This window comes from Mobula hypostoma, chromosome 21 (assembly GCF_963921235.1).
Source record: "Mobula hypostoma chromosome 21, sMobHyp1.1, whole genome shotgun sequence".
NCBI classification, from domain to species: Eukaryota; Metazoa; Chordata; class Chondrichthyes; order Myliobatiformes; family Myliobatidae; genus Mobula; species Mobula hypostoma.
In genome coordinates, this window is record NC_086117.1 from 14,393,688 (window position 1) to 14,402,775 (window position 9,088).

Below are 9,088 nucleotides of genomic sequence, written 5' to 3' on the forward strand. Positions count from 1 at the left end.
GATCCAGGATTGAGAGGGTGAACAGCTTCAAGTTCCTCGGTATACACATCACCAAGGATCTCATGTGGTCTGTACATATTCGCTGTGTGGTGAAAAAAGCACAACAGTGCCTCAGACCATTGAAGAAGTTTGGCATGAGTCCCCAAATCCTAGGGACTTTTTACACACAATTGAGAACATCCTGACTGGTATGGAACTATACTTCCCTCAATCACAGGGCTCTGCAGAGAGTGGTGTGGACAGCCCAGCACATCTGTGGATGTGAACTTCCCACTGTTCAGGACATTTACAAAGACAGGTGCGTAAAAATGGCCCGAAGGATCATTGGGGTCCCTAGTCACCCCAACCACAAACTGTTCCAGCTGCTACCATCCAGGAAATGGTACCGCAGCATTAAAGCCAGGACCAACAGGTTCGGGGACAACTTCTTCCACCAGACCATCAGACTGCTTAATTCATGCTGATTCAATTATATTTCTATGTCATATTGACTGTTCTGTGGTATATCTTACTGTATATACTATTTATTACAAATTACTATAAATTACACATTACACATTCAGACAGAGACATAACATAAAGATTTTTACTCCACACGTATGTGAAGGATGTAAGAAATAAAGTCAATTCAATTGAATTCAAAGTGGCCATAACGCTGCTATAGTGAAGTAGTGATTCGGGTCGGACAGGTTGGTTCAAGAAGCTTGGCTTGAAAGTGTGTCCCCCTTCGACCCTCACCAATTTCCTGTTGATGCCCCACTGAAATACAGCAACTGCTCTGTCCAAGACCACTAGAAACTGCATAATCATGTAGTCAGCGTGGGTGAGATCTTTGAGTATGCTCTTAGATCAGCCAGCATAATCAAAAATCCCACCCACACGGACATTTTTTCTTATTTCCCCCCTCCCCCCACCACTGGGCAGATTATACAAAAGCTTGAAAGCACAGACCACCGGGATCAAGGCCAGTTTCTATCCCACTGTAATAAAACTGTGTGGTTCCCTGGTGTGATGAAGGGGACTCTTGACTTTACGATGCACCTTGTTTTATGACCTTGTACCTTACTGTCTGTTTGCACTGCCCATTCTCTCCAACACTTTACTCTACACAGTTGCTCTGTCTACACTACCCATTCTCTCCAACACTTTACTCTGCACAGTTACTGTCTGTCTACACTACCCATTCTCTCCAACACTTCATTCTGCACAGTTATTCTTCTACCTTGTACCATCTCAATTTAATAAATTTATCTACATGAATGGTATGCAAGAGAAGTTTTTATTTACTCTGCCTCGGTAAGTATGACGGTAATAAACCAATTTACCAAGCTGATGGTTGAAGGGAAGGGATTATTACTCCATCATTCCCAAGTGTTCAGATTTTGCCGTCGTTTTTCATTTGTCCAATCACTCACTCAAGCAAAAAATATTTGTATGGATTTTTAGCATCAGCAGTTTTGTCTTGCTGTTTAATATTTTTATGGGGCTTGGCAAGGTAGAAGGAAGAATGTTTCCCTGGCACTAGGTCTACAGTCAGGGCTTGGTCTCAGAGATGAGCAGCAATTTCTTCAGTCAGAGGACAGGGACTTATCAAAATCCTCTACTCAAAAGAGAAAGCATGATATGCTTTTGAGTAGAAAGGAAATCGAAGGATATAGAGTTAATGAAGGGCACATCCCTTCACGTTGTGCGGGTGCACAGCTGCATAGTAACTGAAATGCTCCCACACGCATATGCAGCACAGCTGGAATTTTCTTTTATAGAATGTTAAAATAATTTTGAAAATTTGTTAGTTTTGAATTGTATGTTAATATAATTGTTAAATGTCTGAAATTAATTATGTATTAATGAATATACGAGGGGTGATTGATAGGTTTGTGGCCTAAGGTAGAAGGAGTCAATTGTAGAAAACCTAGCATGTTTATTTTTCAGGAGCACACACACAAAATGCTGGTGAGGGGAGATCGGTAGGAAGGGATGGGGGAGGGACAAATGGGCAAGGGAGTCGTGTAGGGAGTGATTCCTGTGGAAAGCAGAAGGGGGGGAGGGAAAGATGTGCTTAGTAGTGGGATCCCGTTGGAGGTGGTGGACATTACGGGGAATTATATGTTGGACCCGGAGGCTGGTGGGGTGGTAGGTTAGGACAAAGGGAACCCTATTACTAGTGGGGTGGCGGGAGGATGGGGTGAGAGCAGATGTGCGTGAAATGGGAGAGATGCGTTTGAGAGCAGAGTTGATGGTGGAGGAAGGGAAGCCTCTTTCTTTAAAAAAGGAAGACATCTCCTTCATCCTGGAATGAAAAGCCTCATCCTGAGAGCAGATGCGGCGGAGACGGAGGAATTGCGAGAAGGGGATGGCATTTTTGCAAGAGACAGGGTGGGAAGAGGAATAGTCCAGGTGGCTGTGAGAGTCTGTAGGCTTATAGTAGATGTCCACCGCCAACATTTATTTTTCAACATAGTCCCCTCCTACATGTACACACGTTCGTGGAGCATACGGATCCCTTCTTTGTAGAAGTGGTCTGCAGCAGGGGTGATTGATAAGTTTGTGGCCTAAGGTAGAAGGAGATGAGTTATACAGCTCTCATTACATGCACGTGCAGTTCAATTCTTTGAGTGAAAATGCAGAAAGTTTGAAGTTAATAACTCATCTCCTTCTACCTTAGGCCACAAACTTATCAATCGCCTCTGCTGTGGACCACTTCTGGAGGTCCAATGTGCCGACTTCTACAAAGAAGGGATCCATATGCTCCACGACCACTGGACTAAGTGTGTAAATGTAGGAAAAATAACTGTGCTAGGTTTTCTAAAATTGACTCCTTCTACCTTAGGCCACAAACTTATCAATCACCCTTCGTAATTCATAAATTAAAGTGCCACGCAGTTTTCAGGCTGTGTAAAAATTGAGTCGCACAGGGCTGCTGTGGAAAGAACGTTTCAGCAAACTGTGTTGGTTTGCAATCAAAATCTGACTTTTCTCTTCAATATCTGGTTGAAAACCAACACACTGATGAACCTCCATGTTGATGGCCACAGAACTGTGAATGTAGACCAGCTCCTTTGGAAACTGATGTGGACCCCAGGATGGAACGCTTGTGCTGCACTGCATTCTCCTTTGCTGCTTGCTCTTGTCAGTGGCGGTGGCAGTGGACGGACTGTAGAGCAAGACTGAGCCAGCAATGTTACTAAAAATAGTCCTTGTGATGACTCACGAATGAGGTAACTCGTCAGCAGAAATGTTGGATTAGGGTGTAGAGTCGTTACTTTTCTTGTATTTTTTTGTAGTTTAACATTCCTCTGCTTGCTTGCATTTTAACATGATTACTTTCAGTATATGTATATGTATAATTGTTCAGTGACTTTTCCAGTAATTGTGGTATGCTGTTTCTGTATCTTTTTGGAAGTTCGAAAGTTTTTCTGTAGCAGGTGTCACACCACTTGACTCTGGGCATCTTATAGGTTCATTCTTATCACTGGAATGTTGTTATCTTTATAGTTGAAGTTAGTTTTTGTAGACAATGACCATGAATTCTTAGTCCTCTCAACTTGTATTCCTTGTTTATTTTTTGTTGTTATTGTAGCGATGTGCTACACACAGAGCTAGAAATAATGACACGCAGTCTGTAAGTTGCTCTCGAGACTCGTTTATTCAAACTTCGCAGCACTGGCTTTTAAGCAGTTCCATTCCAGCCCTCTCTAGGCAGAAATGACAAGTCTCTCCCCACGCGTAGGCTATTTTGTGAGCTGGTTCGCTTGTGTAGAAAGTGGGTCACCACATAACCCCCCCCCCCACAGAACCGGCAATACACCCCCAATGTCCACAGTCTGGATCAGTCTCTGTTTGGGCAGTCTGCCTCTGCACCGTGGAGCCTGACCTCGACCGGCTGCACCAAGTCCACATGAGTTGGTTTGAGTCGGTCCACTGTGAAAGCCTCCTCTTTCCTCCCCAATGTCCAGAACGTACGTGGACCCGTTGTTACTGATCACCTTGAACGGCCCCTCATACGGCTGCTGTAGTGGTGCCCGGTGTGCACCCCTTCGTACAAATACAAACTTACAGTTCTGCAGGTCTTTGGGTACGCAGGTCAGGATCTGTCCATGCTGTGAAGTCGGTATGGGGGCCAGGTTGCCAAGCCTTTTGCGCAGTCTGTCCAGAACTGCTGCGGGTTCTTCCTCTTGCCCCCTTGAGGCTGGTATGAACTTCCTGGGACGACCGGGGTGTGCCGTACACCAGCTTGGCCGACGAGGTGTGCAGATCCTCTTTGGGTGCCGTGCGGATCCCAAGCGGGACCCAGGGAAGCTCGTCCACCCAGTTAGGCCCTTTCAGGCGGGCCATGAGAGCCGACTTAAAGTGACGGTGGAAGCATTCCACTAGTCCGTTCGACTGTGGGTGGTAGGCAGTTGTGTGGTGTAGCTGTGTTCCCAACAGGCTGGCCACAGCCGACCACAGGCTGGAAGTGAACTGGGTGCCTCTGTCGGATGTAAAATGTGGGTCGGTATCCCGAAGTGTGCTACCCAGTTTGCAATCAGTGCTCGGGCGCAGGAATCGGCGGTGGTGTCGCTGAGCGGGACCGCCTCTGGCAATCTTGTGAACCGGTCCATCATAGTTAGGAGGTACCGCGCTCCTCGCGACACTGGCAGGGGCCCCACGATATCCACGTGAATGTGGTCGAACCTCCGGCAGGTGAGTTCGAACTGCTGCAACGGGGCTTTGGTATGCCACTGCATCTTGGCTGTTTGGCACTGCGTGCGCGTTTTGGCCCATTCGCTGACCTGTTTGCGAAGTCCGTGCCACACGAACTTGCTGGAGACCATCCGGACGGTTGTCCTGATAGATGGGTGCGCCAAGCCGTGTGTGGAGTTGAAAACTTGCCGCCGCCAGGCTGCCGGGACGATGGGGCAAGGTTGGCCGGTAGCCACGTCACACAAGAGGGTCCTCTCACCTGGGCCTATGAGGAAGTTTTGCAGCTGCAAACCTGAGACTGTGGTCCTGTAGCTGGGCATCTTGTCGTCTGCCTGCTGCGCCTCCACCAGTGCTGCATGGTCCACCCCCTGGGACAGGGCCTGGATGGCTGGTCTGGATAGTGCGTCCGCCATGACGTTGTCCTTTCCCAGGACATGCTGGATGTCTGTCGTGTACTCGGAGATGTAGGACAGATGTCGCTGCTGGCGGGCCGACCAGGGATCAGACACCTTTGTGAATGCGAAAGTCAACGGTTTGTGGTCCGTGCACGTGGTGAACGGCCTGCCTTCTAAGAAGTACCTGAAATGCCAGATTGCGAGATATAATGCCAACAGCTCCCGGTCGAAGGCACTGTACTTGAGTTCGGGTGGCTGTAGGTGCCTGCTGAAGAATGCCAGGGGTTGCCAGCACCCCTCGATGAGTTGCTCCAGCACCCCACCGACTGCTGTGTTGGATGCGTCCACTGTGAGGGCGGTTGGAACGTCCGCTCTGGGGTGCACCAGCATTGTGGCGTCTGCCAAGGCTTCCTTGGCTTTAATGAAAGCGGCCGTGGCCTCTTCATCCCAAGTAATGTCCTTGCCTTTACCCGACATCAGGGTGAACAAAGGGCGCATGATACGGGCTGCTGAGGGGAGGAAGCGGTGGTAGAAGTTCACCATACCAACGAACTCCTGCAGGCCTTTGACTGTGTTGGGCCGGGCAAAGTGGTGGATCGCATCTACTTTGGCAGGCAGAGGTGTTGCCCCATCTTTGGTAATCCTGTGGCCCAGGAAGCCAATGGTGTCGAGTCCGAACTGACATTTGGCCGGGTTGATCATGAGGCCGAAATCGCTCAGACGGGAGTAGAGCTGGCGGAGGTGGGACAGTTGCTCCTGACAACTACTGCTGGCTATGAGGATGTCGTCCAAGTAGATGAACGCAAAGTCCAGGTCGCGTCCCACCGCATCCTTTAGCCGCTGGAATGTCTGTGCGGCATTCTTCAGGCCGAACGGCATTCGGAGGAATTTGAACAGGCCGAACAGGGTGATGAGTGCTGTTTTGGGGATGTCTTCAGGGTCTACCAGAATTTGATGGTACCCCCGGATGAGGTCTACTTTGGGAAAGATACTTGTTCCGTGCAGATTTGCTGCAAAGTCCTGTATGTGCGGCGCGGGGTAGCGGTCTGGAGTTGTAGCCTCGTTCAGTCTGCGGTAGTCGCCGTATGGTCTCCAGTCCCCAGCTGCTTTGGGCACCATGTGCAAGGGGGATGCCCATGGGCTGCCGGACCTCCGTACGATCCCCAATTCTTCCATCCTCTTGAAGTCCTCCTTCGCCAGGCGGAGCTTGTCCAGGGGGAGCCTTCGTGCGCGGGCATGGGGTCCCTGGGTCGGAATGTGGTGCTGTACTCCGTGTCTGGGCATGGCTGCTGTGAACTGCGGTGCCAGAACCGATGGAAAGTCCGCCAGGATTCTGGTGAATTCGTTGTCAGACAGCGTGATGGAGTCCAGGTGTGGGGCCGGCAACTTGGCTTCACCCAGGGAGAACATCTGGAAAGTCTTGGCATGGACCAGTCTTTTCCCTTGCAAGTCGACCAGCAGGCTGTGGGCTCGCAAGAAGTCCGCCCCCAGGAGTGGTTGGGCCACGGCGGCCAGCGTGAAGTCCCACATGAACTGGCTGGCGCCGAACTGTAGGTGCACTGTGCAGGTGCCGTAGGTCCGAATCGTGCTGCCGTTTGCGGCCCTCACAGTGGGTCCTGTCGCCCTGTTGCGGGTGTCATACCCCGTTGGGAGTAAGACGCTGATCTCCGCTCCAGTGTCAACCAAGAAGCGGTGTCCCGACTGTTTGTCCCAGATGTACAGGAAGCTGTCCTGGTGGCCAGCCACTGTAGCCATTAGCGGCAGCTGGCCCTGCCATTTCCCGGGAACTTGCAGTGCGGGCGACAACAGCGGGCTTCTGTGCCCCACCGCTGGTGGTAGAAACACCACTGTTCATTGGCTTCCTCACTCCTGCCTCTGGGTTGTGTGCGCTCCATTGCCAGGCCTGGTCTGGCCTGCTGTTGGGCGCGTGGCTTGGTAATCTGTCCTACGGATGCCCCGCTCTCCCTCCTGGCTTTCCACAGCACGTCTGCCCAGGCCGCCACTTTCCGGGGGTCACTGAAATCTGCGTCAGCCCGCAGCAGATGTATGTCCTCGGGCAGTTGTTCTAGGAACGCCTGCTCAAATATGAGGCAGGGCTTGTGTCCTTCAGCCAGGACCAGCATCTCGTTCATTAATGCTGACGGCGGCCTGTCTCCCAAACCATCCAGGTGCAGCAAGCGGGCACCTCGCTCACGCTGTGAGAGACCAAAGGTCTCTAAGAGCAGCGCTTTGAATGCCTTCTTCGGGGGGTGACTGTATGAAATCCCCAACCCGTGCGGCTGTCTCCTGGTCAAGGGAGCTCACCACGTAATAGTAATGTGTGGAATCCGAAGGTATCTGCCGAATCTGGAACTGGGCTTCTGCTTGGTCAAACCACACGCATGGTCGCAGCATCCAGAAAGTTGGCAGTTTTAGCGAAACTGCGTGAACAGATGAAGAAGATTTGATCATCTTTGATCCAAATCCCATTTAGACTGTCGGGGTCACCAATGTAGCGATGTGCTACACACAGAGCTAGAAATAACGACACGCAGTCTGTAAGTCGCATTCGAGACTCGTTTATTCAAACTTCGCGGCACTGGCTTTTAAGCAGTTCCCTTCCTGCCCTCTCCGGGCGGAAATGACGTCAGAGGTGCATTACAAAAGTCTCTCCCCTCGCACGCGCTATTTTGTGAGCCGGTTCGCTTGTGTAGAAAGTGGTTTGCCACATTATAACACTTACATGGTTTTCTTTGTTTCTTGGCTATCTGGAGAAGAAGATTTTCAGAGTTGTACATTGTATAGATACTTGGATAATAAATGAACCTTTGAACCTTTTGAATCATTTTAAGAAATAAAATGGCAGTAAGCAAGAAGTTTTATGTCTCATTCTTGACTTCTGAACTTCTGGATTGCCCCCCCCCCAGTAAAATAAACAGCTGCAGGAATGGGCGCTCATAAACAGTAAACAGCTTTGAATAAACTGTCTAACTCATCAAAGGAAGAATGGCCGCAGGATGCAGAAACACCTTATAGGAGCGGTGAAGGATGTGGATAGGATTGTACCTCAGCACTCCGAAAACAATTAGAAAGGAAGGCAGGACACGGGGAAAGGAGAGAAATAAATCAACAGTCCGTTGTTTGTGTAATCCAAATGTTAAGATGAATCGTGGGTGTGCAGTGTTGGCGCTGGAAGCGTGGTGACACTTGTGGGCTGCCCCCAACACGTGCTGTTTGATTTGGTAGAATATGATGCATTTCACTGTGTGTTTTGATGCACATGTGACAAGTAAAGCTAACCATACTTTTTCTTATAAGATGATGTTCATTAACTGAGCTTATAAAGCTGGTCGTACAAATCTATCAGTATACGTATCTACCTTTTGATTCACGCTAAGACATTTCAAAACTCAAAAATTTCAAGCCCCTTTTAGGTTTACAAAGTTCAATGTTCAAAGATCAAAGTTCAAAAATTCAAAGTACATTTATTATCAAAGTATGTATATATTATCCAACCTTAAGATTTTTCTCCTTACAGGCAGCCACAAAACAAGAAACCCAATAGAACCCATTAAAAAGAAAGACCGACAAACACCCAATCTACGGAGAGAGAGGAAAAGAAACAAATTGTGTAAGCAATAAAAGTAAATACGTAGCATCTAGAACAAAAGCAAGTCCTCAGACACAAAGCCCAGAGCAGCCGGAGCAGGCCGAGAGCCTCAGCCTCAGTTCAGCACCTCGTGGAGCCTTCAGACATGAAGCCTGGAGCAGGCCGAGAGCCTCAGCCTCAGTTCAGCACCTCGTGGAGCCTTCAGACATGAAGCCTGGAGCAGGCCGAGAGCCCCAGCCTCAGTTCAGCACCTCGTGGAGCCTTCAGACATGAAGCCTGGAGCAGGCCGAGAGCCCCAGCCTCAGTTCAGCACCTCGTGGAGCCTTCAGACATGAAGCCTGGAGCAGGCCGAGAGCCCCAGCCTCAGTTCAGCGAAGAGCAGAGTAAACATCACGGAACAGCAAGCGGAACCAGTTTGACC